The sequence below is a fragment of the Thalassophryne amazonica genome, chromosome 18, assembly GCF_902500255.1.
Source record: "Thalassophryne amazonica chromosome 18, fThaAma1.1, whole genome shotgun sequence".
NCBI lineage: Eukaryota > Metazoa > Chordata > Actinopteri > Batrachoidiformes > Batrachoididae > Thalassophryne > Thalassophryne amazonica.
In genome coordinates this window covers 12,891,597-12,914,062 of record NC_047120.1, presented here as the reverse complement: position 1 = coordinate 12,914,062, position 22,466 = coordinate 12,891,597, and the positions used below count along the sequence as shown (strand labels likewise).

At 40.6% G+C, this 22,466-nt stretch overlaps 1 long non-coding RNA gene across 1 annotated transcript; it reads right to left on the bottom strand.

Annotated features, from left to right (window-relative positions):
* Positions 1–945: 945 nt before the first annotated feature.
* Positions 946–22,138, bottom strand: LOC117530320. Its single transcript, XR_004566311.1, has 3 exons — positions 22,078–22,138; positions 10,168–10,370; positions 946–1,071 (listed from the first exon to the last, which is right to left on the bottom strand). It is a non-coding gene; the product is annotated as an uncharacterized LOC117530320 (long non-coding RNA).
* Between the last annotated feature and the right edge of the window lie 328 nt (positions 22,139–22,466).

Sequence of the window (22,466 nt, the reverse complement as noted above, 5' to 3'; positions counted from 1 at the left end):
AAAGGAGCCCCTTGCTTGGTTTCTTGGTTAAATTTCGGTCACTATGAATTACATGATATTTGAGGGCTACGAGCTTAGGACGGAAGAAATTAGACATGTTTAATTTTCTTTGGCATAGAGCGCTGGACACAGTTTGAAGCAGGTCTACACAGCACAGCGTTACTGCATGCAAGTCTGTGCAACCCTGCGCTCCTGTACACAACCAAGAACTGAGTGCGTCAGCTGGAGAACATGAGAGACATGATCACACAGCCCACAGCACCTGTGTGTTCAGAACAGGGAATCGAACCTCAACTCAGAAATCCAGAAACACAACAGAGGTCAAGGTCTCTCTCTCTTTCCTGTGTAATTTCATCAATTTCATAATTTTTTTGCAATGTTGTCATTTTTCATTTCAGAATACAGTGAATAATTCCATTTAAGCAGATAGCGATGCTGCGGACACAGGGAGCACAAGAATTAATGGATTTATTATGGCGGAATTAGGGCGGATTGTGGGTCAATCAGAGGGTGGACTTAGCCAGCTTCAGATTTCACAAAACCAGATTCAGATTTCACAAAACCTTAAGATACCTCTTGCCACAGTCAACCGGGTGATTGTACAGTTCACAAGCGAAGGCAAAGAGACACATCATCCTGCCCAGGTCGACCAGGACCTTCTGAGAGGTGCTTTCGGTCTGTGAAGTTGACTGTTGAAAAAAAATCCCCATTGCAAAGCTACAGAAAAATACATTTCCTTCCTTCGCCAAGGACATCTAACAATATTTCAGTCATCAGATGGTAAAGAAAAACACCTTATTTATGCAGGATAGTGGCCCCATGCCACACAGCTAAAAAGACCAAGGAGTGGCATGGACAAAAATCACATCAAATGTCCTTCCATGGCCGAGTCAGTCCCCCGATTGGATCCCACTGAACACCTTTGGGCCATACTGGACAGAGTTGTGCGAAAAAAAGCCAGGGAAACCAAGGTCAAAGGCAGACTTGTTCAACTTGAGTGCTTCCTTGGGCTGAAATCCCACAGACGAAGATCTGTGAACTCATCAGTTCGATGCCAGAACGGGTCAAAGCCTTAAAAAGTACAAAGGGCATGAGTATCAAATACTAAACAAAGAATTTAAAATGATAAAATTATTTTGTTTACTTGTTACTTGTTAATAAATCTTTCAGAAAATCATGGTGTCTATTTACTTTTCAATCAATCAATCAATCAATTTTTTTTATATAGCGCCAAATCACAACAAACAGTTGCCCCAAGGTGCTTTATATTGTAAGGCAAGGCCATACAATAATTATGTAAAACCCCAACGGTCAAAAACGACCCCATGTGAGCAAGCACTTGGCTACAGTGGGAAGGAAAAACTCCCTTTTAACAGGAAGAAACCTCCAGCAGAACCAGGCCCAGGGAGGGGCAGTCCTCTGCTGGGACTGGTTGGGGCTGAGGGAGAACCAGGAAAAAGACATGCTGTGGAGGGGAGCAGAGATCGATCACTAATGATTAAATGCAGAGTGGTGCATACAGAGCAAAAAGAGAAAGAAACAGTGCATCATGGGAACCCCCCAGCAGTCTACGTCTATAGCAGCATAACTAAGGGATGGTTCAGGGTCACCTGATCCAGCCCTAACTATAAGCTTTAGCAAAAAGGAAGTTTTAAGCCTAATCTTAAAATCAGAGAGGGTGTCTGTCTCCCTGATCTGAATTGGGAGCTGGTTCCACAGGAGAGGAGCCTGAAAGCTGAAGGCTCTGCCTCCCATTCTACTCTTACAAACCCTAGGAACTACAAGTAAGCCTGCAGTCTGAGAGCGAAGCGCTCTATTGGGGTGATATGGTACTACGAGGTCCCTAAGATAAGATGGGACCTGATTATTCAAAACCTTATAAGTAAGAAAGAATTTTAAATTCTATTCTAGAATTAACAGGAAGCCATGAAGAGAGGCCAATATGGGTGAGATATGCTCTCTCCTTCTAGTCCCCGTCAGTACTCTAGCTGCAGCATTTTGAATTAACTGAAGGCTTTTAGGGAACTTTTAGGACAACCTGATAATAATGAATTACAATAGTCCAGCCTAGAGGAAATAAATGCATGAATTAGTTTTTCAGCATCACTCTGAGACAAGACCTTTCTGATTTTAGAGATATTGCGTAAATGCAAAAAAGCAGTCCTACATATTTGTTTAATATGCGCTTTGAATGACATATCCTGATCAAAAATGACTCCAAGATTTCTCACAGTATTACTAGAGGTCAGGGTAATGCCATCCACAGTAAGGATCTGGTTAGACACCATGTTTCTAAGATTTGTGGGGCCAAGTACAATAACTTCAGTTTTATCTGAGTTTAAAAGCAGGAAATTAGAGGTCATCCATGTCTTTATGTCTGTAAGACAATCCTGCAGTTTAGCTAATTGGTGTGTCCTCTGGCTTCATGGACAGATAAAGCTGGGTATCATCTGCGTAACCATGAAAATTTAAGCAATACCGTCTAATAATACTGCCTAAGGGAAGCATGTATAAAGTGAATAAAATTGGTCCTAGCACAGAACCTTGTGGAACTCCATAATTAACTTTAGTCTGTGAAGAAGATTCCCCATTTACATGAACAAATTGTAATCTATTAGACAAATATGATTCAAACCACCGCAGCGCAGTGCCTTTAATACCTATGGCATGCTCTAATCTCTGTAATAAAATTTTATGGTCAACAGTATCAAAAGCAGCACTGAGGTCTAACAGAACAAGCAGAGATGAGTCCACTGTCCGAGGCCATAAGAAGATCATTTGTAACCTTCACTAATGCTGTTCTTACTATGATGAATTCTAAAACCTGACTGAAACTCTTCAAATAGACCATTCCTCTGCAGATGATCAGTTAGCTGTTTTACAACTACCCTTTCAAGAATTTTTGAGAGAAAAGGAAGGTTGGAGATTGGCCTATAATTAGCTAAGATAGCTGGGTCAAGTGACGGCTTTTTAAGTAATGGTTTAATTACTGCCACCTTAAAAGCCTGTGGTACATAGCCAACTAACAAGATAGATTGATCATATTTAAGATCGAAGCATTAAATAATGGTAGGGCTTCCTTGAGCAGCCTGGTAGGAATGGGATCTAATAAACATGTTGATGGTTTGGATGAAGTAACTAATGAAAATAACTCAGACAGAACAATCGGAGAGAAAGAGTCTAACCAAATACCGGCATCACTGAAAGCAGCCAAAGATAACGATACGTCTTTGGGATGGTTATGAGTAATTTTTTTCTAATAGTTAAAATTTTGTTAGCAAAGAAAGTCATGAAGTCATTACTAGTTAAAGTTATGGAATACTCAGCTCAATAGAGCTCTGACTCTTTGTCAGCCTGGCTACAGTGCTGAAAAGAAACCTGGGGTTGTTCTTATTTTCTTCAATTAGTGATGAGTAGAAAGATGTCCTAGCTTTACGGAGGGCTTTTTTATAGAGCACAGACTCTTTTTCCAGGCTAAGTGAAGATCTTCTAAGTTAGTGAGACGCCATTTCCTCTCCAACTTACGGGTTATCTGCTTTAAGCTACGAGTTTGTGAGTTATACCACGGAGTCAGGCACTTCTGATTTAAAGCTCTCTTTTTTAGAGGAGCTACAGCATCCAAAGTTGTCTTCAATGAGGATGTAAAACTACTGACAAGATACTCTATCTCACTTACAGAGTTTAGGTAGCTACTCTGCACTGTGTTGGTATATGGCATTAGAGAACATAAAGAAGGAATCATATCCTTAAACCTAGATACAGCGCTTTCTGAAAGACTTCTAGTGTAATGAAACTTATTCCCCACTGCTGGGTAGTCCATCAGAGTAAATGTAAATGTTATTAAGAAATGATCAGACAGAAGGGAGTTTTCAGGGAATACTGTTAAGTCTTCTATTTCCATACCACAAGTCAGAACAAGCTCTAAGATATGATTAAAGTGGTGGGTGGACTCATTTACTTTTTGAGCAAAGCCAATAGAGTCTAATAATAGATTAAATGCAGTGTTGAGGCTGTCATTCTCAGCATCTGTGTGGATGTTAAAATCGCCCACTATAATTATCTTATCTGAGCTAAGCACTAAGTCAGACAAAAGGTCTGAAAATTCACAGAGAACTCACAGTAACGACCAGGTGGACGATAGATAATAACAAATAAAACTGGTTTTTTGGGACTTCCAATTTGGATGGACAAGACTAAGAGTCAAGCTTTCAAATGAATTAAAGCTCTGTCTGGGTTTTGATTAATTAATAAGCTGGAATGGAAGACTGCTGCTAATCTCCGCCCGGCCCGTGCTACGAGCATTCTGACAGTTTGTGACTCGGGGGTGTTGACTCATTTAAACTAACATATTCATCCTGCTGTAACCAGGTTTCTGTAAGGCAGAATAAATCATATATTTGATCAATTATTATATCATTTACCACAGGGACTTAGAAGAGAGAGACCTAATGTTTAATAGACCACATTTAACTGTTTTAGTCTGTGGTGCAGTTGAAGGTGCTATATATTTTTTCTTTTTGAATTTTTATGCTTAAATAGATTTTTGCTGGTTATTGGTGGTCTGGGAGCAGGCACCGTCTCTACGGGGATGGGGTAATGATGGCAGGGGGAGAGAAGCTGCAGAGAGTGTGTAAGACTACAACTCTGCTTCCTGGTCCCAACCCTGGAAGTCACGGTTTGGAGGATTTAAGAAAATTGGCCAGATTTCTAGAAATGAGAGCTGCTCCATCCAAAGTGGGATGGATGCCGTCTCTCCTAACAAGACCAGGTTTTCCCCAGAAGCTTTGCCAATTATCTATGAAGCCCACCTCATTTTTTGGACACCACTCAGACAGCCAGCAATTCAAGGAGAACATGCGGCTAAACATGTCACTCCCGGTCTGATTGGGGAGGGGCCCAGAGAAAACTACAGAGTCCGACATTGTTTTTGCAAAGTTACACACCGATTTAATGTTAATTTTAGTGACCTCCGATTGGCGTAACCGGTGTCATTACTGCCGACGTGAATTACAATCTTACCAAATTTACGCTTAGCCTTAGCCAGCAGTTTCAAATTTCCTTCAATGTCGCCTGCTCTGGCCCCCGGAAGACAATTGACTATGGTTGCTGGTGTCGCTAACTTCACATTTCGCAAAACAGAATCGCCAATAACCAGAGTTTGATCCTCGGCGGGTGTGTCGCCGAGTGGGGAAAAACGGTTAGAAATGTGAACGGGTTGGCGGTGTACACGGGGCTTCTGTTTAGGGCTACGCTTCCTCCTCACAGTCACCCAGTCGGCCTGCTTTCCCGGCTGCTCGGGATCTGCCAGGGGGGAACTAACGGCGGCTAAGCTACCTTGGTCCGCACCGACTACAGGGGCCTGGCTAGCTGTAGAATTTTCCACGGTGCAGAGCCGAGTCTCCAATTCGCCCAGCCTGGCCTCCAAAGCTACAAATAAGCTACACTTATTAAGTACCGTTACTGCTAAAGGAGGCCGAGGAATAACTAAACATTTCACACCCAAGCAGAAAAGTGCGGGAGAGACAGGAGAAGCCGCCATGCTAAATCGGCTAAGAGCTAGTAGCTACGCTAAGCTAGCGGATTCCTAAAAACACGCAAAGTGAATAATGTGTAAATAATTTGAGGGTGATTCAGCAGAAGGAGTGCTTTAGTTAAGGCACGTAAGATTACACTGGGAAACAAATCGTAATCTAGATAACTCAATCTAACTGCGCAGATTAACAGCTAACAGATACAGAAAAACACCGCTGTGCTCCGGAACAGGAAGTGATACAATACCGCAGTGAGAGCCAACCACCAGTAGAGGCCTTTTGACATGTGTCTGTATTTTCTTTTATTCACTTCATTTATAATAACTTCTAATGTTGTCTGTGTTGCTTATCAAGCAAATGCTTTGCATATAATCACTTCATTTAAATGACATGTGTTCCTTGTAACTGAAGTATGTGAAATGTGATGTTTCTGACATCCATATTTTGATAATGAAATATTCTGCTACCAAGTGGTGTGTGTAGTATGTGTTTAAGCCTTTAATAATGCTATATTCATCCTAAAAATGTCATCGAACAAATAGTATACCAAAATGGTGAATGTGTTTAATTGAATCATTTGTGTCTGCCTTTCTGAGCACATGAAGTTTCAGTGAAATTACACACCCTAAATATTCTTTATTCTTTGACAAACATAAAGTAACAGCTTGACACTTTAAGGTTCATCAAGTCTTTTGAATTTTTAAGAGAACGTCTGATCTGAACTTTTCAGAATAATAGGATTGAAAGAAAAGAGATTTTCCTTTTCTGTAATTTTCCAACACTCTTAAAGTTTTAACTTTTTCCCTAAATTCACAAAGACTTTTAATCTGGCTCCAACAAACTTTTAAAAGCTACCAGAAACCATTTTCAACAAACGCCTTTCACCTCTGGGGTTGAGCAAGCTGACGACCTGACTGCAAGCAGCCATCCTGTCAGTAAAGCCAGCTGACACAAGCCTTTGTGATCACCGGGAGACCAATGAGTTAACCCTTGACCCAAGAGAGCACGCTGCAAAGAACGTACCCATCGATGACGGACGAATGGGTCCACCCGAACCATCTCTTCAACGGATCAGCTAAGTGACCCAGTTAAATGTTCCAGAAAAAGGGTTTTGTTGTCAAGGGATGCAAAGTGGCTTCTTTTTAAACATATTCATATGTTTGTTTAATAATTTTCTTAAAAATAACTGGCCTCAAATTTATCACTAAATTCTAATTAGATTTATTTACTTAAAGTTTTAAAGTGGATATGACATGTAAACAATTAGGTAAAACTGATATAAACATCAAAAATATACATACAGTATAGTAAGTTGAAAGTGGTTTTAATCATTATCACTGAGAAATAAAGTTTGTACAGCTTCTCAAGTGTGTTTCTTGGAAAGTGTGCTGGCAGCGTTCCATCAGCAGTCATGTGATGCCGTGATGTCACAGCGCGTAGAGTCCCGTCTTTGTCTGTTAGACTGACAACAAGAACAGATAGACCTCAGCAAGGACAGTGACGAGATCAAGAACTTTTCTGACTCCTCTTCAAGTGTGGAATATTTCTGTGAGGAAATCGAGACTGACTCGGATCAGGATGTCGCAGCAGTGATTAGACCCTACAGACTCGAGCTGTATCTTTCGGATGAACATTCAAACCAGGAGCTTCTGGCAGGCAGCAATAATGCCGACGGTGCTTAAAGCGGAGCTGAAGCAGAGCAAGAGATGTGCCAATTCCGATGGATTTGAAAGGCTGCAGAATACGGAATGGTAAGGGAGGCTTTGATTTTTGTTGCTGCTGTTTATAACACTATAATTATACCATTTTCGATTCTAGCGTCTGTTTACTGCCTTTATTATTTTTACGGACCCGCGATAGTGTAGCTACTACTTGCGGCCCACTGTCATTACCTTCGGGTTTTTGCCGTTTTCGAATGCCAGACATTACATTCATCTGTGTTTAGTTACATTATTTTCAGGAAAGAATAGGAAACAATAGAGAAAGTTTCGAAAAAGATTGCTGAAACAACAGTGAACATGGCGCCGCCGGTTTAGTCCGTATGCACTGATATTTTAAGTTCCTTGCCCATTCAAGATTATTGTGAACATATTATTTGGGGTTGACATTTTAGGTGTTCCTGTGAGCGGTGCGAGAACATGGGACGGGTAGAGGAAAGTGTGGAGCAAATGCGGTGTGCGAGCGGAGGGAGCGGCAGCCTGACATTTCGTGCATCACCACAACACCGTGGCTTTCGATCAATCTGCCTGGACTTGAAAAGGCTAAATCCTTTCGCCCTTGTGTTTGTGCAAACGCTGCGACACACTGGTCAGGCATATTGACAAGCGCGCAAGCCGATATGGTCCACAGGCAGTGAGTATTTCAGGTTTGGTGCTTAGTGGGAAGCTGGTCATGGGGCGTGCACATTTTCAGTGGTGGGACGTTCAAATGTTGTATACAACGGGAGAACCGCATCGATTTTCCCAAAATGCTTAGGTTGACCGAATTATAACCTTGTTACATGTAATAAGACTATGTTGTCTTTAAGTGTCATATCCACTTTAAGCTTTATCTCTCTTTCAACGTCTCATGAGTAAGCAAACTGTGTCCATAAATGAACTTATTTAATCACTGTCCACAAAAATGCCAGTAAAACTGTTCATTTGTATAATTGTAAATAAATGTAAATATTTCTGCTGTGGTTCATTTTGTGTTCAGAAGGAAACCTTTGGTCAATCGTATCGCAGAATTCAGACTTTCAGATCCGAGACTGATTAATATGAGACTGATTTGATTAATTTGAGACTGATAAATTAATGAATGCTTAAATTAAAGTACCTATGCTTCAAATGGATGGTGCACCTCATAATATAATAACTAAATAATTGTTAAACTCAAATTGTTAATTACCTTGGTGACCCATTAAATGAGGTCTAGGCCAATCTAATTCAATTTGGGAGTTTAACATCTGTGTTTAGCAACATAATTTTGGTGCTCTTCGTGAGACCAATAAGTGCAAGGCTTAATTACTTATTCACTACACTGGTGCCTGCGTGTGAGGTGCCATTCATTCCAAATAAGTAAATTAATGAAATTTGTTACATTTTATTTTGGTCCCTCCGTGTGAGATTTAGCAAATTTGCTACACCACATTTTTGGTGTGCCCGTGTGAGGCCTAGCAAATTCATTACACTACAACAGACACACATGCTGCAATGCATTATGGGAATTAGTTTCCGGTCATCAGTGGTTAGTCGGTATAACACAGAAGTTACTGTTTTGTATGTTGGTTTTTACAAATAAATCTTGTAAATGTCTTTTTTATATGTTAAAAAGGCAATTTGAAAACTGAAATTTCTGTTAAGTGATTCAGCACTTTTAGTGAATGTGTGACAATTGCTATTCACACTGCCACCTACTGGATGGCAATTGTCCAATAATGCATTGCAGCATGTGCGTCTGTAAATGCTAAATCCTTCAAAATTTGTGCATTACTTTAAAACAAAAACATATCGCTGATATTTTCACTTTGTAAAATGACAGAGGTGATGTTAATTTCAATAATTTGAATTAGTTCATTTAAAATTTTAACCATAAGTCAAAACTGTCTGCCTGTGCATGACTCCTGTGTGATACGCCTGCAAGTCTGTATGGTGTGAAAATAAATGATTTTTCTTTCTTCCTTTTCTCTGGTCACCGGGTCTCTTTTGCTTAGAGAAGGTTGATCTGAGACAGAATCACTGACTCGTTGTGTCAGTAGCTACGAGTGTACTGGAGTCAAGACTGAAAATGATCTGTTTAGCTTTTTGCTGTAACTTCTCAGTTTAGTTTTATAAAAGTTTACTTTTCAGTTAGCGGATTAACGGTTATTGAAGCTAACTTCTTGGTTAGCTGTATTCACCACTGTGTCCCCACAAATAACACAAAGAGTGGAAATGCTGATTTTAGAAACTAAAGCTGCAGTTGATGGGGGTAAATTGAAGCTGGATAGTGGGAAAAATATGAAGGGCAGCTTTATACATATGACACATTCAGGTTGCCGTCTTGCACCGCAGCCGCTGAAATGTACATATATTTGTGGTAGACAGGTCTGGATTACTGCAGTCAACTGGACAAAGTAATAAACAAATCAGTCTAATTGATTAAAAGCACCTGCAACATCTGGACACTCACTGCAAGTTTTACTTGCACTTCATCTCAGTTGTCAAGGTCAGTAAACGTTTATCTGTCTGAAACATTTGAGGTGTTTTGCATTGACTATTTATGGCTGAATTTGGTCGTTTAGAGGGTGGAATATGTGGCTGATCCAGGTGTGCACAATTCTAGAGTGTGATTCATAAAGAACATTGTTTGCAGGTGTGTGTCTGCATGTTTTTTATAAAACTGATTTTTTTTTTTGCACACTTTCAGCTTTTATGCGCATGAGTCCTTGGCTCTGTTTATAAAGGAGACTCTTGTTCTTCAGTGTATTCTAACAGCAAATGAGCCTTTACATAATGAAATTTTTACAATTGTTTTAATTTTTTCATAAAAATCATTCTCACCCTACTGCACAAGTATTCGCTTAATTACAGATCGAATACCTGATTAGGAAAATATTTGACAGTCATAACAGCCTGTTATGGGCTAAAAGTAATAGAATATTTAGTGAACAAACCTGCTTTGTACAAGCGAACTCGAGGATTAAAAGCAGCTTCCAGAACTTTCCGTCCTTTGTTCTCTTCTTTTAAACAATGAATTTCTTCTTCATAGTTTGCGATCAATCCTGCTAACAATTCAAATACTTCTTCATCAGCAGCTGTTGGCAGTTGTTTCAGCCTGTCCCTCAGCTGTTGGGCTTTAGACATGCTTGTAGAAAACCTTTAAAAAGACACAAAAACAGTTACTGACCAAGTGAATTGATGAATCAGGGAATTATCAGGGTGGGAAGAAGTGAAGAGATTGAGTGACAATTGTAATTCCTCCCGGTTCTTTATGCAATATAATGACCCTTACAAAAAAAACAAATCAATATATTCCTCAGTTTGATTTTATTGAAAGTCGCGTTGAAACCAGACCCGGGTCCCCAAAAACAGAGCCCACAGACGGACTCCATTTTGTGAAAAGACCATGAACATGGCTGACACAATATCTTTATACAAGACAATGTGGGCATTACAGTGGGTGGGTTTTAGTCTCACAAACCTAATCTTACTGGTTCCCCGCAGACTGAGGGGAAGCTCCACCCCTTGTCATCAACCAAGTTGTCATCAACCAAGTTCCTTTGTTTCTGATCAAAAAAAACAGTTCAGACTAGTTGACATACATACTCAAGCAGATGACCATAACTCACCAAAAGCACAACCATTTAAGCAGAGCAAATACTTGATATCCAACATGAAATCATAGAATAAGGAATTAACACAGATATTATCTAACACAGAACAACGGCCTTGCGCCATTATGCTGCCATCTAATGCCACTATATTGAGTGGCATCATCTCGTGATGTTTTAGCACGAAACCTGGTGGGAATCTGACGGCACACAAACCCATTTTTGTGGGGAAATTTCACATAAGCAACTTCAGCTCTTGATTTTATCCAGTTTACATCCAGATGACACAAACCATGACAAAATGCAAATGATACACAAAGACCGATGATCAGAAGATGATCTCTGCGTTTTTTGTTTCATCTTGGTGATGACCACAGTCTGTGTGGGGTCGTTAAGTCGACTCGACTTCTTGGCATTGTTATAGATGATAAACGTGGATGGCGTGAACGTACTGATCAGTGTCAAAAGAAGATTAGAAGTGGCATATATGCGCTTAACATGAGTAAGAATTCTCTTTCCATTTTAAACAGGAAAATGTTATAGTTTAATTAATTCATATCTGCTCTATGGCAGTGTGCTTTCGGGAATGGTGCATAAAAAATACTTAAAGGCTGTACTTTAAGAACACGACTGTGTTCTTGCTCTGGGGGTTGATAAGGTTAGAACTTACTTGTATGAAGCACCTTGAGGCAACTTTGTTATAAATGAAAATATATTGAAATTGAAGAACATGCACCAGTGTGACATAGTGGTGCAGCTTAGTTAAAATTTCCATAACAATCATTCAGCTTGTGATAAAAGCATAACATCTGGCACACATATTTTAAATTAAACTTATATTTATTTTCAGATACGGAGACATCCTGGAGCTGACCTCTCATGTAAATAATTAAATAATAATCAGTAAATAATTACACAGGGTCAAAATTTAAAAATGCTCCAATCATGTTGAAAACTACACCACATTATTTGTCTGATCATAAAGATTCTGAAAAGGTATAGTTTGGACTATCTATGACTGAATGTGATGGAGTTAAGGAGTAAAAACAGCAAAAATGATGACAAAGGTCAGTTTCAGTTTGTACAGGGGTCAAAAGCTAAAGTTGCTCCAATTTCAGTAAACAATGCAAATTATTGCTTGGGTTGATAGGGTTCTCATAAGGAATAGTTTGCACCATCTGTCATGTTTAGTTATCATGTTACGGAGTATCATGTCACATGTCATAGAATCCAATGGACGTCAACCTTTTTTGACCTTTACTTTGGAGACCAAACATTCAACACAGTCAAAACTGTTCCATTTATTAATCCTGTTCGCCAAGTGATAAATTGTGATTGTTTTTGTATTACTGTTCGTAGTCTGATAGAAATGTTTTAATATTGAAACGGTATAAACGGTTTGGACATTTAAACGCCAGATAGCTTCAGCCTTGACCTTTTTCACTCAGCCACTAGGAGTGTCGGGGAAAAAAAAAAAAAAAAAAAAAAAAAAAAAAAAAAAAAAAATCGATTCACGTCTGAATCGCGATTCTTATTTATTACAATTCTGAATCGATCCAAAATGTCCAAAAAAGATTTTTAATAAGCATTTTTTAAAACATTTTCTTGCTTACTCGCTGTGTGTACTCTTTGTCAGGCAACGGCTTCTGTACTACAGCATCCCCGCGAGGGGAGGGTCCGGCGTGCTTCAAACATTCGTGAGCTGCAGCTTAGCATGGCGGACGAAGAACTAATTCAGCCAGCAACATCTTTGCTGAAGGAAAATATTTGGGCACACTTTGGATTTTATTTCTTGCTGTGTAAGAAGGAGCTTGACATGACTTATGCAGTGTGCAAAATCTGCAAAATGAAAGTCAGGTACTTCGGAAACACTTCAAATCCGCAAGCCCACATGCTACGCCATTACCCGGAGCTAAAAGGGGGGAGCAGCGGTATCTGCTGACTACTGACCAGCGCTTTGCTAAACTGCCAGCCAACTCCGAACAAGCAAATCAGATAAGTAAATTTACATCTAGAATCACTTGATTAACCTTGTAAAGCTGCATTTTCTTAAATATAAACATTTTTTAAGTAATATAACTATTTCTCAGAGCTCTTCGAATCGAAAATCAATTCTGGATCGAATAGTCGCCCCAAGAATCGGAATTGAATTGAATTGTGAGTTGTTGTACGATTCACATCCCTATCAGCCACATGTTTTTTTCTGTATTTTCTGTATTTCCTTTTTTTGTTTGAATTTATCGATTCATTCATTTATTTTCTGTTATTGCATCAGTTTGCTGATTGAAATAAATAAACTAAATCAAATCAAATTTGACCTTGTTTGACATACAGTGATTTAGGCGGTATTGTATCACTTCCTGTTCCGGAGCACAGCGGTGTTTTTCTGTATCTGTTAGCTGTTTAATCTGTGCAGTTAGATTGATCTAGTTATCTAGATTATGATTTGTTTCCCAGTGTAATCTTTACGTGCCTTAACTAAAGCACTCCTTCTGCTGAATCACCTCTAAATTATTTACACATTATTCACTTTGCGTGTTTTTAGGAATCCGCTAGCTTAGCGTAGCTACTAGCTCTTAGCCGATTTAGCATGGCGGCTTCTCTGTCTCTCCCGCACTTTTCTGCTCTGGGTGTGAAATGTTTAGTTATTCCTCGGCCTCCTTTAGCAGTAACGGTACTTGTAATAAGTGTAGCTTATTCGTAGCTTTGGAGGCCAGGCTGGGCGAATTGGAGACTCGGCTCCGCACCGTGGAAAATTCTACAGCTAGCCAGGCCCCTGTAGTCGGTGCGGACCAAGGTAGCTTAGCCGCCGTTAGTTACCCCCTGGCAGATCCCGAGCAGCCGGGAAAGCAGGCCGACTGGGTGACTGTGAGGAGGAAGCGTAGCCCTAAACAGAAGCCCCGTGTACACCGCCAACCCGTTCACATCTCTAACCGTTTTTCCCCACTCGGCGACACACCCGCCGAGGATCAAACTCTGGTTATTGGCGACTCTGTTTTGCGAAATGTGAAGTTAGCGACACCAGCAACCATAGTCAATTGTCTTCCGGGGGCCAGAGCAGGCGACATTGAAGGAAATTTGGAACTGCTGGCTAAGGCTAAGCGTAAATTTGGTAAGATTGTAATTCACGTCGGCAGTAATGACACCCGGTTACGCCAATCGGAGGTCACTAAAATTAACATTAAATCGGTGTGTAACTTTGCAAAAACAATGTCGGACTCTGTAGTTTTCTCTGGGCCCCTCCCCAATCAGACCCGGAGTGACATGTTTAGCCGCATGTTCTCCTTGAATTGCTGGCTGTCTGAGTGGTGTCCAAAAAATGAGGTGGGCTTCATAGATAATAGGAAAAGCTTCTGGGGAAAACCTGGTCTTGTTAGGAGAGACGGCATCCATCCCACTTTGGATGGAGCAGCTCTCATTTCTAGAAATCTGGCCAATTTTCTTAAATCCTCCAAACTGTGACTATCCAGGGTTGGGACCAGGACGCAGAGTTGTAGTCTTACACACCTCTCTGCAGCTTCTGTCCCCCTGCCATCCCCTCATTACCCCATCCCCGTAGAGACGGTGCCTGCTCCCAGACTACCAATAACCAGCAAAACTCTATTTAAGCATAAAAATTCAAAAAGAAAACATAATATAGCACCTTCAACTGCACCACAGACTAAAACAGTTAAATGTGGTCTATTAAACATTAGGTCTCTCTCTTCTAAGTCCCTGTTGGTAAATGATATAATAATTGATCAACATATTGATTTATTCTGCCTTACAGAAACCTGGTACAGCAGGATGAATATGTTAGTTTAAATGAGTCAACACCCCCGAGTCACACTAACTGTCAGAATGCTCGTAGCACGGGCCGGGGCGGAGGATTAGCAGCAATCTTCCATTCCAGCTTATTAATTAATCAAAAACCCAGACAGAGCTTTAATTCATTTGAAAGCTTGACTCTTAGTCTTGTCCATCCAAATTGGAAGTCCCAAAAACCAGTTTTATTTGTTATTATCTATCGTCCACCTGGTCGTTACTGTGAGTTTCTCTGTGAATTTTCAGACCTTTTGTCTGACTTAGTGCTTAGCTCAGATAAGATAATTATAGTGGGCGATTTTAACATCCACACAGATGCTGAGAATGACAGCCTCAACACTGCATTTAATCTATTATTAGACTCTATTGGCTTTGCTCAAAAAGTAAATGAGTCCACCCACCACTTTAATCATATCTTAGATCTTGTTCTGACTTATGGTATGGAAATAGAAGACTTAACAGTATTCCCTGAAAACTCCCTTCTGTCTGATCATTTCTTAATAACATTTACATTTACTCTGAGGACTACCCAGCAGTGGGGAATAAGTTTCATTACACTAGAAGTCTTTCAGAAAGCGCTGTAACTAGGTTTAAGGATATGATTCCTTCTTTATGTTCTCTAATGCCATATACCAACACAGTGCAGAGTAGCTACCTAAACTCTGTAAGTGAGATAGAGTATCTCGTCAATAGTTTTACATCCTCATTGAAGACAACTTTGGATGCTGTAGCTCCTCTAAAAAAGAGAGCTTTAAATCAGAAGTGCCTGACTCCGTGGTATAACTCACAAACTCGTAGCTTAAAGCAGATAACCCATACGTTGGAGAGGAAATGGCGTCTCACTAATTTAGAAGATCTTCACTTAGCCTGGAAAAAGAGTCTGTTGCTCTATAAAAAAGCCCTCTGTAAAGCTAGGACATCTTTCTACTCATCACTAATTGAAGAAAATAAGAACAACCCCAGGTTTCTTTTCAGCACTGTAGCCAGGCTGACAAAGAGTCAGAGCTCTATTGAGCTGAGTATTCCATTAACTTTAACTAGTAATGACTTCATGACTTTCTTTGCTAACAAATTTTAACTATTAGAGAAAAAATTACTCATAACCATCCCAAAGACGTATCGTTATCTTTGGCTGCTTTCAGTGATGCCGGTATTTGGTTAGACTCTTTCTCTCCGATGTTCTGTCTGAGTTTTTTCATTAGTTACTTCATCCAAACCATCAACATGTTTATTAGACCCCATTCCTACCAGGCTGCTCAAGGAAGCCCTACCATTATTTAATGCTTCGATCTTAAATATGATCAATCTATCTTGTTAGTTGGCTATGTACCACAGGCTTTTAAGGTGGCAGTAATTAAACCATTACTTAAAAAGCCGTCACTTGACCCAGCTTAGCTAATTATAGGCCAATCTCCAACCTTCCTTTTCTCTCAAAATTCTTGAAAGGGTAGTTGTAAAACAGCTAACTGATCATCTGCAGAGGAATGGTCTATTTGAAGAGTTTCAGTCAAGTTTTAGAATTCATCATAGTACAGAAACAGCATTAGTGAAGGTTACAAATGATCTTCTTATGGCCTGGACAGTGGACTCATCTCTGTGCTTGTTCTGTTAGACCTCAGTGGCTTTTGATACTGTTGACCATAAAATTTTATTACAGAGATTAGAGCATGCCATAGGTATTAAAGGCACTGCGCTGCGGTGGTTTGAATCATATTTGTCTAATAGATTACAATTTGTTCATGTAAATGGGGAAATCTTCACAGACTAAAGTTAATTATGGAGTTCCACAAGGTTCTGTGCTAGGACCAATTTATTCACTTTATACAATTCCCTTAGGCAGTATTATTAGACGGTATTGCTTAAATTTTCATTGTTACGCAGATGATACCCAGCTTTATCTATCCATGAAGCCAGAGGACACACACCAATTAGCTAAACTGCAGGATTGTCTTACAGACATAAAGACATGGATGACCTCTAATTTCCTGCTTTTAAACTCAGATAAAACTGAAGTTATTGTACTTGGCCCCACAAATCTTAGAAACATGGTGTCTAACCAGATCCTTACTGTGGATGGCATTACCCTGACCTCTAGTAATACTGTGAGAAATCTTGGAGTCATTTTTGATCAGGATATGTCATTCAAAGCGCATATTAAACAAATATGTAGGACTGCTTTTTTGCATTTACGCAATATCTCTAAAATCAGAAAGGTCTTGTCTCAGAGTGATGCTGAAAAACTAATTCATGCATTTATTTCCTCTAGGCTGGACTATTGTAATTCATTATTATCAGGTTGTCCTAAAAGTTCCCTAAAAAGCCTTCAGTTAATTCAAAATGCTGGAGCTAGAGTACTGACGGGGACTAGAAGGAGAGAGCATATCTCACCCATATTGGCCTCTCTTCATTGGCTTCCTGTTAATTCTAGAATAGAATTTAAAATTCTTCTTCTTACTTATAAGGTTTTGAATAATCAGGTCCCATCTTATCTTAGGGACCTCGTAGTACCATATCACCCCAATAGAGCGCTTCGCTCTCAGACTGCAGGCTTACTTGTAGTTCCTAGGGTTTGTAAGAGTAGAATGGGAGGCAGAGCCTTCAGCTTTCAATCAATTTCAATCAATCAACTTTTTTTATATAGCGCCAAATCACAACAAACAGTTGCCCCAAGGCGCTCTATATTGTAAGGCAAGGCCATACAATAATTATGAAAACCCCAACGGTCAAAACGACCCCAATGAGCAAGCACTTGGCTACAGTGGGAAGGAAAAACTCCCTTTTAACAGGAAGAAACCTCCAGCAGAACCAGGCTCAGGGAGGGGCAGTCTTCTGCTGAGACTGGTTGGGGCTGAGGGAAAGAACCAGGAATAAGACATGCTGTGGAGGGGGGCAGAGATCGATCACTAATGATTAAATGCAGAGTGATGCATACAGAGCAAAAAGAGAAAGAAACAGTGCATCATGGGAACCCCCCCACAGTCTACGTCTAAAGCAGCATAACCAAGGGATGGTCCAGGGTCACCTGATCCAGCCCTAACTATAAGCCTTAGCGAAAAGGAAAGTTTTAAGCCTAATCTTAAAAGTAGAGAGGGTATCTGTCTCACTGATCTGAATTGGGAGCTGGTTCCACAGGAGAGGAGCCTGAAAGCTGAAGGATCTGCCTCCCATTCTACTCTTACAAACCCTAGGAACTACAAGTAAGCCTGCAGTCTGAGAGCGAAGCGCTCTAATGGGGTAATATGGTACTACGAGGTCCCTAAGATAAGATGGGACCTGATTATTCAAAACCTTATAAGTAAGAAGAAGAATTTTAAATTCTATTCTAGAATTTCAGGCTCCTCTCCTGTGGAACCAGCTCCCAATTCAGATCAGGGAGACAGACACCCTCTCTACTTTTAAGATTAGGCTTAAAACTTTCCTTTTTGCTAAAGCTTATAGTTAGGGCTGGATCAGGTGACCCTGAACCATCCCTTAGTTATGCTGCTATAGACGTAGACTGGGGGGTTCCCATGATGCACTGTTTCTTTCTCTTTTTGCTCTGTATGCACCACTCTGCATTTAATCATTAGTGATCGATCTCTGCTCCCCTCCACAGCATGTCTTTTTCCTGGTTCTCTCCCTCAGCCCCAACCAGTCCCAGCAGAAGACTGCCCCTCCCTGAGCCTGGTTCTGCTGGAGGTTTCTTCCTGTTAAAAGGGAGTTTTCCTTCCCACTGTAGCCAAGTGCTTGCTCACGGGGGTCGTTTTGACCGTTGGGGTTTTACATAATTATTGTATGGCCTTGCCTTACAATATAAAGTGCCTTGGGGCAACTGTTTGTTGTGATTTGGCGCTATATAAAAAAATTGATTGATTGATTGATTGACTTTTGTGCAGATTCTCACAGACGCCGTGACGTCACACGTGACCTAATTTCTAGGCCCCATCTTTGTTTGGCGGAAACGTTAACACGTCCCCAAAATTCGTTGTTTCTCTACTTCCAAGTTTGTTTTTCTGATGACGTATCAGTACGAAGAGAATTTGCCACCTGAGGCACAGAATCGATACAGAAAGAAGCAGGAGTTGGCAGGAATCCGAAAATACCCGTATAAGATTATTGCAGACGACTGGTTAGATGATCCTAAACAATGGCCAGAGATGGATTACAAACACGTCTACACATACTTCATCAAGAGTCTTCGTGAGTATTTGTTATATATGTATACGAGGGTAGGCTGAAAAGTTCTAAGGCTCACCAAGAAGGAGAAATGCTATTTCAATAAAACTTGGCATGCATTAAGTTCAACTCTTCTGATGACTGTGTTTTTTTCTTCCAGGTTGTGAGGTAGTTTGTGGTTCATAGCCAAGTTTGAAAGTTCGTGGTAGAGGGAAACGGCAAAAATGGACAAAATCTGGCATCGCGGTGTGATTAAGTACCTCCATAAGAAGGGCTAGCAGATGCTGTGGGAATATCCCGTGAGAGAATTGAACACATTCTGCATGAAGAACTTGGAATGTCAAAGGTGTCAGCTCGGTGGGTGCCACGTCTTCTGACGCCTGATCAGAAACGCACCAGGCTAGTCATGTCGAAGGCAAACTTGGCGCAATTTGAAGAGGATCCAGCCAATTACATGGAACGTTTTCTTACCCAGGATGAGTGTTGGATTCACCACTTTGAACCAGAGACAAAAAAAAAACATCAATGCAGTGGAAACACCCAAGGTCACCACCTCCAAAGAAGGCCAAGGTCATTTCGTCTGCGGGGAAGGTCACGTTTCAGTTTTCTGGGATGCCAAGGGCATTGTGTTTGTGGACTATCTTGAAAAGGGACAAACCATAAATGGACAGTACTATTCTAACCTACTGAGACAGTTACGCGAGGCTAACAAAAGAAGCAACCAGGAAAACTGACGAAAGGGGTGCTGTTCCATCAAGACAATGCCCCAGCTCACAAGTCAACAGTGGCCACGGCCACTATCCACAAGTGTGGATTTGAACTGGTAGATCACCCACCATATTCTCATGACTTGGCACCCTCGGACTTTCATCTGTTCCCAAACCTGAAAAAAATCTTGGCTGGGAAGCACTATCGGAGCAATGATGAGGTGATGGCTGCCGTTGAGGACTATTTTGACTCTCAAGATGAAAGCTTCTATGCCAAGGGAATTGAACCACTCAAGCACCGCTGGAAGAAGTGTGTGGAGTTACAGGGAGACTATGTAGAAAAATAACCCTGAATTTGTTCAATTTGTCAACTGCATCACAGTCAGCCTTAGAACTTTTCAGCCTACCCATAAGAATATATTAATAATTGTATCAGTTAAGCCCCGGTCATGTGGCACTAACGATGGACACCGAAGCCAAAACAAAACAAGAAATCTGGACTTATGTTGACTTTCGGAGACATCGTTCAACCGTCATCCAGCTTCATTTCTGTAGCTGGCGCTTTATCAGAATTTTCAAACTGTTGAAAAATGTGAACGGATCCTGACGACAACCTCAATTCATAAATATGAACACAAAGTACTTACGAGATGAAATGGGCAGAACACAGATAGCAGGACCAGACTTGGGATCCCATCGGTTTTTTTTTTTGTTGATACTCCTGTCGGTGTTTACAGCGGCCCCATTGATTGCAGCGAGCCATTCTCGCGCCTGCATTTCTCCGATGCTATAATATAGAACTGCCGTTCTGGATAACTCTTGGTTGGCTGTACAACCCAGAATACAACAACTTTTGGGCATTTTTGTGCTGCTATCAATGTTGCTGAAGTTGTGCAATTCCCCCAAGCTAAGATGGCGCCTGGCTTCCGGCTAGGAAGTTCCCAGATATCCGACTGCGAGAATTCAAGTCACTAACTGTGACTCCTGTCTTGTTGCGACAAAGAAACGAGAATCGTCCTCCATTCTGTTCACACAGCTCCAAACACTGTGCGCTCTCTGCTGAGTCAAGTTAGAACGATAGAGTCCAGCCGGAATTAATAACTTCAAAGCGAAACGCTGTTTAAATCAATTGACACCTCTTTCCAAATGTTGTAATACAAACAAACTGCAATCGATCAAAACGTTTTTTCCTCCCAAAATGACATGTCCTGCACTGCCGTGCAGCATCCAAGCTCAGCTCAGAGGTATGGAGAGACATTCACGCCAAAATGTCTGAAAGGAAATGCTTTTGACAAAATCTACATTTTGTTTATTTTATTTATGTTCAGAGATCAAGGATACAGAGACCAATTTCATATTTATTTACTTTAAGACTCAATAAAATACAACGAAATCCTGTAAAGCCTACTTTTAGTACAAAATTCACAAGAGGTATCGATAAGGGAATTGGATTAATAAGCAGAATCGATAATGGCATCAATATCGATAAAATTTTATCAATACCCATCCCTACTCCGGCTATACTAAAATACGAAAAGAACGAAATGGAGACTAATAATCACCAAATGGGGGTAAAATGTAATGAAAAGACTGACTCCAAATACGATTAAATATGATTCAATTAATTCATTTTATTTTACTATTTTTAAGCGAAATGGGACTGATAATAACGAAACTGGGGTTAAACGTAGCGAAATGGAGCAGACTGACTTATTGACTGAAGTTATTTGGAGTCAGTCTGGTTCAATCTGCTCCATTTCGTTACTTTTTACCCTCATTTCGCGATTATCAGTATCCAAACACCCTAATTTGAAACATCTGCATTATGGCGCTGAGAATGTAACAATCTGGTGCAGCGCTAGTGTTGGGCGAAATGATGCGAGGCTCGAAGGCTGTATCGAGCAAAAGGAGGCGTGTCAATTAAGCCCTGCTTCGAGGCCTGTATCAAACCACGTGACTACAGCTAAACGAGGCCCCTCGTTGCTGAAACCACCGTGACTGCTTCGTTGAGCGAATCGATTCGCTGAAAAGCTCTCGAAAAATGCAGGAACGTTTGGTGCTTGCCCAGTCCAGCGCGTGGAGGAGAGTGATTGACAGGATTCAATGCCTGCAGCGTGGGATGCAATTTTATGGATTGTTTAAATTGTTGATTATGACTTAGCAGCCCCCTCTCCCCAAAATAGTCCTTTCATTGTTATAAATTATTATTTGAAACCACCCATTTAAAAAAATGACTTAATATATGTCTCAAAACTAATAGATTCTAGGGCCCTTATTTGTTTAATTCACTAAGTTAACGAACAATATTATTCTTGGTTCATTAATTTATTGTTTCAAGTATTATATTTGCACAATTTAAGGTCAAACATCAAATCCAGGGGGTCATCAGAGTAAATTCATCCTGTGCATTTCTTTCTCCACTTGATGGCAGTACAGCAAACCAAGCACTGCGTGAGGCCCTCGAGACATGTATCGAAACGTTTGGTGAGAAGCCTCGAGTCTTGAATGGGCTTCATTTGCCCATCACTATGCGCGCCACGTTTCATTGTGTAGACAGAAACCTGAATACAAACTTTAGTGGACAAACCTGCTCTGGATCAGCGAACTTCAGGCTTGAAAACAGCATCCAGCACGTTGACTAGTTTCTTCTCTTCTTTAAAGACACTCGTTTCTTCTTGCTGCTCTGCGATCTGGTTGTTTCTACAACTCAAATATCTCGGTATTAGCAGCAGTTAGCCGCTATTTTCAACACCTTCTCAGCTCTCCACCTTTTCGCGCTAACTTCACCTTTTCTTCTTCTTCTTCCGGTTTAATGTCGACTTTTCTGCTTCTGGAGCTCTTCAAAAAACATTCAAGGATCACTGAGGGAAGTTTGATCTGTTCAGAGAAGAGTTTCAGGCGTCTTCATCTGACTAGCTTTAGCCTCGAACGACAAAGGAGAATTCTTTCTTCGTTTGGATTCTTCTTCTTCTATGA